We start from the raw sequence: 7,474 nt of genomic DNA, 5'->3' as shown, positions 1-7,474 counted from the left end.
ATTCTCTTTTAATTCTAAGACCGCTAATTACCTATAGATGAGTATTTATTATAACTTTTTCTTATTATGTTGCAATTAAGTAAAGATTGTATTGTAATCCGAAAACCAATAACTAAACATAAATGTATTATCTCCAGTAGATTTATTAGTAATGTGTATATATGTACACAATTGACATTGCTACGGAAAAGACACTCTATCAAAGAAAATTATATCCTTAAACATTTTTACTTAGAACAGTTCAATTTTAATGCCCGCTTCCAGAAATTAATTACATTATTTTTATTCCCAAAAATTAGTCATCACTGCGACTAATAATTGCGATTAAAAAAATCGCGTCATAAATCGCACGATTTATTTCTAGCCTAAGCGCGCGCAGTGACGTAGCACTTAGGCTTTCGTAGCATCAGTATCGCGTAGACCATCGGCGGACCGCTACGCCTTCCCGCGTCTACGAATTAACGCGATCGTATGAAATTATACACATAAAAGACCCGTGTAAATATTAATTCGAGTGTGTAAAATTAATTCTTAATCCTAAAGTTTTAATTAGTGTGTGTAAAAACTTTTGTGTGGCTTCGTGAAAAGTTGCTCGATCAAGGTTCGTGAGTTTTAGTTGTAATTGGATTTATTCTTGTAAATTGGATCGCATTTTATTTTAATTGTTGATCTTTTCTTTTTTTTTTTTTTAATTTTTTTAGTCTGTTGTTCAGTGTTTATTTATTGTTTTGTGTAATTAGGTCAGTGTTAATTTTCGTTCATGTTTTTTCATACGGTAAATTAATTATGTTTTGTAAATTTGTTAATAAAATGTCTCCTGTAAAGCGTAAAATAACGAAGTATCTTCCTAAATAACGCATTTTCGTATACTTGATACGAAATTAAATTAAAATAATAAAACATCAAAGACACAGTTCTTCACGTCGCGTGTTTTATACGTACATGTAAAAAAAGAAAAAAAAAACATGTTAGTAATTCGTATCAAAAGTGGCTGCAAGATTTCCTCTGATTATTTGGTGGCTTTGCTTCCTTTTGGGGATTACTGGTTACGGATTTTTAGTAGAAAACGTTTAAACCCCAACAATTCCTCTGTGTATATTTTATCACAAAAACAGCGTAATCTATAAAGCCTGTAGGTATTTTGTGGTCTGTCTGTTTTACCCCAGAAATGTTGGACACGTAGCAATAGTCTGCCAAGCGACGAATGACCACCGACAGGATGACAAATTAAGCTCAAGTGCTATCTAACTTATATATAGGTATAAGTAAGGACCCTGTCGTACTAGGATACGATAGATGTATGCTTTTATTAATGCTACCTCATCTCTTGTTGGTTGTGCAACCAATAAGACTTTTAGCCAAGTTACAAAAATATTTGGGATTTATATATTAACTAAATGTAAACTGGATCTGGCAAATCTTCAGGATAGGTAAGCGGACCCAGTGGAACACGGGATAATGCTACAGACATTTTAATACTGTCACTTTGTGAAATCGATTGAAACTTAGCTAACCAGCTATGTGTCATCTGCATACATTTTGTTGATGGTGCGTCTGTGGTGGCGCTGCTATGGTGTTGTAGCAGAATACAAACTCTGCACATACTGGCCTTTCGTTCTGACCGTCATCATTTTAAATTACGAAATTCTCATTCCATACACTGACTCACTGCATCCCCGACCTTCATAAAAACAACACAAGTATATTATACTGTTTAGGGCCGTGCCCTCTAATTCTTGATTTTTTCGTGAAGTGTGTATATTGTGAACTATGTATATTCCTATACTGTTTGTGAAGTGCTTTTAATAAACTGTATATATTCCTGTTTGCTTCTAATTTATCATCGTTATTACCAATCATTCCCCTACTCTGCCGGCACGTCGGGATATCATATCCTCACCACCCAGCGTGTTGCAGTGTTCTAGCAAGATGTGACCCTCAAGACTTTGCGTCATCTCATCTACTTCGAAGATCTTGACAAGAAGATTATTTTCTACTACAAGAATAACTAAGTCTCTGGCGACTTTATAACTAACTGAACTTAGTTTCTTCGGCAGTAGATCTGTGGTTTTGTTTTTCTTCATCATAGGCCTCATACGTCTGTTTCAGACGAATCATGACTATCATTGTCGCAGAGTCATTTTTTTTATGGCTGTGCAAGCCAATTTTGTAGCGGCAAATTCTACCACACACTCTGCAGGAGAAGACTTCGACAGTTGGTATATTGTCGGCTTGGTGGATCTTATAATAGGAATGATGTCGGGCCTAGAATATCACCTTGAGGAAGTATAGAATTCTATAGGTCTTCCTCAAGAGTATTAAAGGGTTTTTTAACGTCAAGAACATAACTAGGTCCAACACAGTGTCAAGCATACATTTTGAATTTGTTTTCAAGAGTAAGTATAACATAAAAAATAATATTTGAATTTTCCTTTACTTCAATCAAAATCAAATCGAATTCACTTTAGTACTGCTACAATATTTCAATGCAATTCAGATTAAACTTAATCTGTGTTATTACAACGTATGGCTTGAAGACCTGAAATTACTTACTACCCGATATATTAAGTTACCTAAAGACAGACCAACTGACCTACTTATTAACATAAAAAATGTAAACTGACCTTAAAGAATTTGAATCTTTGTTCTGAAGATATGTAGAGTGTAATTATAAAACGTAGACTTAGTAGCCAAGAAAGAAGACGATGGATTTTGATGAAACTAATTGACAAGTTATAATAATGCTTTGCAGAATCTGCGACAGTAGCGCCGCATTCGCAGAACTTCTTTCGTTACGTGACTATAATTGAAATTTACTTTATCTTTTAGTCTTCACACAACACTGTACATATCTTCAGAACAAAGATGAAATACTTTAAGGTCAGTTTACATCGTTTATGTCAATAAGTAGGTCAGTTGTTTTGTCTTTAGGTAACTTAATTAATATATCGGGTGGTAAGTACTCGTAATTCCAGTCTCTCATAAGCGTTATTAGTTATAGGTAGTTTGCAAGTTGCCAGGCCGCAGAAGTTACATAACCTATCATGTCTAGAAGTTTTCGGAAGAAGTGAACGAGTGTACTAGGTTCAAGATAAATTATGAAATCAACTAAATAGACAAATCTAAAACTGACGAAAAATATTTTCTATTTTACTTGTTTATGAATTTTAATCAAGAATAACGTAATAAGTTCGATATTTTATCACGTTTTTCTATGACGTTACAGTGTGCTTTTTCATTAAAATTCTATAGTAATTGTGTTTTGACGTTTAGTAAAAAGAAACTGTAGACTAGTTGGAAACTATTTAGGTAATGTGGATTAAATTTAAAAGGAGCTATAAAACCATCTATTTGATGCATTAAAAGAGATTTTGTATAAAACACTTGTTTCACTTTTTAGCTCAGTGTGCATCAAGCTTTAAAGCTAAAAACCTCATTCTTTTGTGAAGTCGGTTAAATGGACATAAATCATTTTTAAAATCTCGCCCTTTTTAGACCCAAGCACATAATTTAACGTGAAAAGACTCTCGCACACTGAAGTGTGCTACACACAGTAGTGTTACGAAGAAATATTTTATACATCCCTTGGGGCTTAAGAGGTATTGGACCGGGACGGTACAAAGCATCGGAGGAATTTTATGAACTCGCGTATAGACCAACACCCTTAGAATATCCGGGATATACGGAAAGTGGTATTTCAAGCAATATTGTCGAGAAATTCCAATGGAATTGAACGTAAAAATGAGAACATAAACAGCCTATATACATCACACTGCCGGGCACAGGCCTCCCCTCGGTCAACCCTAGGGAGTGGGGAGCATACTCCACCACTGACCCTTCACCATTTGACAAAAGTTCCCCTTGGTCTATTTAGAACTTATCGGGCAGATAGCAGTAGTAGGTACTGTTACATGAAACTTATCCGACAGATTGTTTGAAATGCGTTTTTGGAAGTAGTGACCTAACCTGTGAGTTGGATTTTCTTTCGAGGTGAAAGGTCAGATAGGCTTGAGTAATACAGTCCAATCGGACTTGTCAAATCTTCAGGTTAGGTTAGCAGACTTAGTGAAAAAGCGGGATAATGCACTGTATATACTGTGTGTATTGTACTGTATTCATGTGTTATGTCTGATTGTTTAAATGTAGTTCTGTGCAATAAAGTACCTATATTTGATTTTTTGATAATGCTAGGGAGTTGATACTATGAAATAACACTGTTTTGGGTCATAGTCACTTCGTTTATAGTCTTTTTCAGAGTACCACCAGGTCTCTTCTTCAAACTTCCGTATTTTCTTTCTCTTTCTTTCGAAAGCCCTTCCATTTTCTTCTTGTACCTTTCGTAGTCCTCCTATGTATTTCTGTCTGATGATGAGAGTGTTTAAGTCTGTATGATTGTTTTTATTGTGTAAAAAGATTACTATGCTCACTTTTTGTCGTGTCTTATAACTATCAAAACTTCATTTACCCCTTTTTACTTTGTAAGAAAGCGGTATATAAAGCGAAAGTTGATGGTAGGGCTGGCAGAGGAAGACCGAGAAGGACTTACGATGACCAAATTGGAGATGTCCTTAGAAAAGGTTCAATACGATCTACTCTGAACCGGCGTGCGTGTATGAAGCGATTGATGAATGTGGAGGAAGCAAGAGAAGTGTGTCAGGATCGAAGCAAATGGAATTCTATAGTCTCTGCTTACCCCGGTGGGAAATAGGCGTGAGTTTATGTATGTATGTATGTATGTAAGAGTTGAATTTATATAAACATAATACATTGGCGTGACCAATTCGCGTGTTAGCGAAACTATGTTTGTAAATGACCTGTTATTTTCATAAAACTAAAGGCCAGTTTACATTTAATTACGAACTTCGGTCGGAAAACAAACGGAGGTAAATGTCGGATCCAATTTCGGTCAGTCGTAATGACCCTACTTTGTAGTAGGTATTACAACCCTATTTATTGAAGTGGATTCGTGTACAGCCACTGTGATCTTGTGGTATACCGTCATGGTTTTCAATCAGGGAGCGCAGCCGTTTCGAATCCCGGTACCGGACTTGCATCAATCAAATCAAATCAAATCAAATATACTTTATTGCACAGAACTAAAATTTCAACAATCAGACAAAACACATGAATACAGTACAATTTCATACATATATACATACATAAACTCACGCCCGTAATCCCAAATGGGGTGGGCAGAGCCACAAGTAATCAAAGACAACTTGCAGCCACTGTTGATACGAAGTCCTAAGATGGATATGATGAACCTTATGGTGATAAGGGATCAGCCTATCGCCCATAACATTAGTCCATCATGTTAGAGGACGCAATCCCTCTGTCGGTTTTTACGACATGCCCGACATGACAATTTCAATGAGTTCATAAAAGGTTAATTGCACGATTATAGGCGGCGATCGATAAAGTGTGGGTACTAAGATTCTAATTCCGATTCTGATTCTGACATTTTTGTGCATACAAAAGTAAGTGCGCAATGCACACAAATTTCAAATAGAAATATTGCTTTTTAGATGTTGCTTCAATATGGTCTTTTTAACAGCCCTGTAAAGACTACGACTTACTTATTTTTTATCATGTTTTATTGTACGTTTTCCTCAGATGATATTAACTACTTTGTCAGACAAATAAGGAGTGCAAAAGTTTCAAACCCGGTACAAAGATTTAAGACAACAGGCCTGAGGGTGTCCAGTGTCACATCAGAAATTGTAGACAAATACATAGTTTAGAACCAGTTTCCTTGAATAATGATTTTTGGAGAACGTTGAAAAGATGCTACGAAATCAGTTTGAAACATAGAGATTTTCAACTTAGTAGGTAAATTAAATTAGTTCCATCCTGTAAGTAAAGAAAGACCAAGAGGGGGTGAGGTAAATTCAGCTTGACGCCCGATACGAATTGGCGCGGGGAGGAGGATGACCGTTCTATACGCAGTATAATTCTTTGTTCTATACTATGTAATATGTGGGATATTTAAATGAATGTTGGGCTGGCCACTTTTAATAATTGTACTTTTAGTAATTACATGCCATGTCATGTAAGTGAGCCAAGTCACCTGGGTTAATGAGGTTGGTACTCCACCTCACAACCTACATGATATATTTTTTTTAATTAGCCTATATACGTCCCTCTGCTGGGCACAGGCCTCCTCTCAATCAACCGGAGAGGGTATGGAGCATACTCCACCACGCTGCTCCACTGCGGGTTGGTCGAGGTGTTTTTACGGCTAATATCCGGAACCAACGGCCTAACGTGCCCTCCGAAGCACGGAATCAACTTACTTTTTCGGACAATCAGGTGATTCAAGCCTCAAAAGTCCTTACCAAACAAAGGACAGTCTCACAAAGTGATTTCGACAATGTTCCCATCGGGAATCGAACCCGGACCTCCAGATCGTGAGCCTAACGCTCTTACCACTAGACCACGGAGGGTGTTAAGATGATATAAGAAGAGTAATTAAAAATTGTCTTTCGGTGACTTGTGGCTCTGCCCACCTCGTTAGGGGTTACTGGCGTGACATTGTATGAAGGTGAATTAAAAATGTATGAGTTACTTAGCGTACTATCAGTTAGAATATCTAGCATGGAGAGCTATACATTGAACGCTGCTTGAATATTAATAGCGTTAACTACCATTGCATAATGTGATTGTCTTGTATGGTAAAGCGATCGACTTATAGATAGACTATTTTGTGCGCTGGAATTGTTTTTAATTGATTTAAAACATTCATCGTCATTAATTTTAGACCACTTACCGCCGCTGTTGGCCGCTATTGATTATTATGTGACCTAACCTGCAGTCTCTCTCTTTATTTAAGAGCTGCGCTCTTGTCGGTAGAGTAATCGCCATTCCTCTCTTCTTCCCGCCAAAACCTTCACCTCCTGATATAACACGACCAGCAGTAACCTGCAGTATTGGGCTGGTTTTTCCATCGCAGGTTGGAAGGTCAGACAGGCAGTCGCTTCAGTAAAAAACTGGACCTGTCGAATCTTCAGGTTAGGTAAGCAGACCTTGTGGAAAACGGAATAATGCTGGGGAGATGATTATCATTAATTTCAGAGCTATGCTCTTGTCGGAGTAGCATTTTCCAGCCTTGTCTATCAAATGCCAATAGAAGGTAAGAGAGTATGTGTGGAAGACTAAAAAGAGAAGGTGAACGTCGTGTCTTATAAGGAAGTCATAGAATGCCCAAGTACCAGGTTTAAAATATAATCCCCACGAAAGATCTGCACGGTCACGATCATTAATATGTATACACTTTGGTACCATGTCACATTAACTTTTTTGACAAATTGAACTGTAAGTCTTACTAAATGTCAAATATGTTAGTGCGACAGAGTCCTAAAGTGGGTACATTACATTGCTCATGACTGTACATCACTGTACTTACCAATTTAACAATCATCATCAGCCGTATGACGCCCACTGCTGGGCATAGGCCTCCCCCAAGGATCTCCACGAC

General features: G+C 37.1%; 1 protein-coding gene across 1 annotated transcript in view; it reads left to right on the top strand.

Moving 5' to 3' along the window:
- Nucleotides 1-427: 427 nt before the first annotated feature.
- The window catches only part of LOC126375657 (head-specific guanylate cyclase), a 143,891-nt gene continuing 136,844 nt past the window's right edge, over nucleotides 428-7,474 (top strand). The window contains exon 1 of the mRNA XM_050022707.1: nucleotides 428-601. The gene's annotated coding sequence lies outside the window, so the exon portion shown is untranslated. The remainder of the gene's footprint in view (nucleotides 602-7,474) is intronic.

The sequence above is a fragment of the Pectinophora gossypiella genome, chromosome 19, assembly GCF_024362695.1.
Source record: "Pectinophora gossypiella chromosome 19, ilPecGoss1.1, whole genome shotgun sequence".
NCBI classification, from domain to species: Eukaryota; Metazoa; Arthropoda; class Insecta; order Lepidoptera; family Gelechiidae; genus Pectinophora; species Pectinophora gossypiella.
Note: the sequence above shows the minus strand (reverse complement) of the source record. Positions and strands in the feature narration are given on the sequence as shown.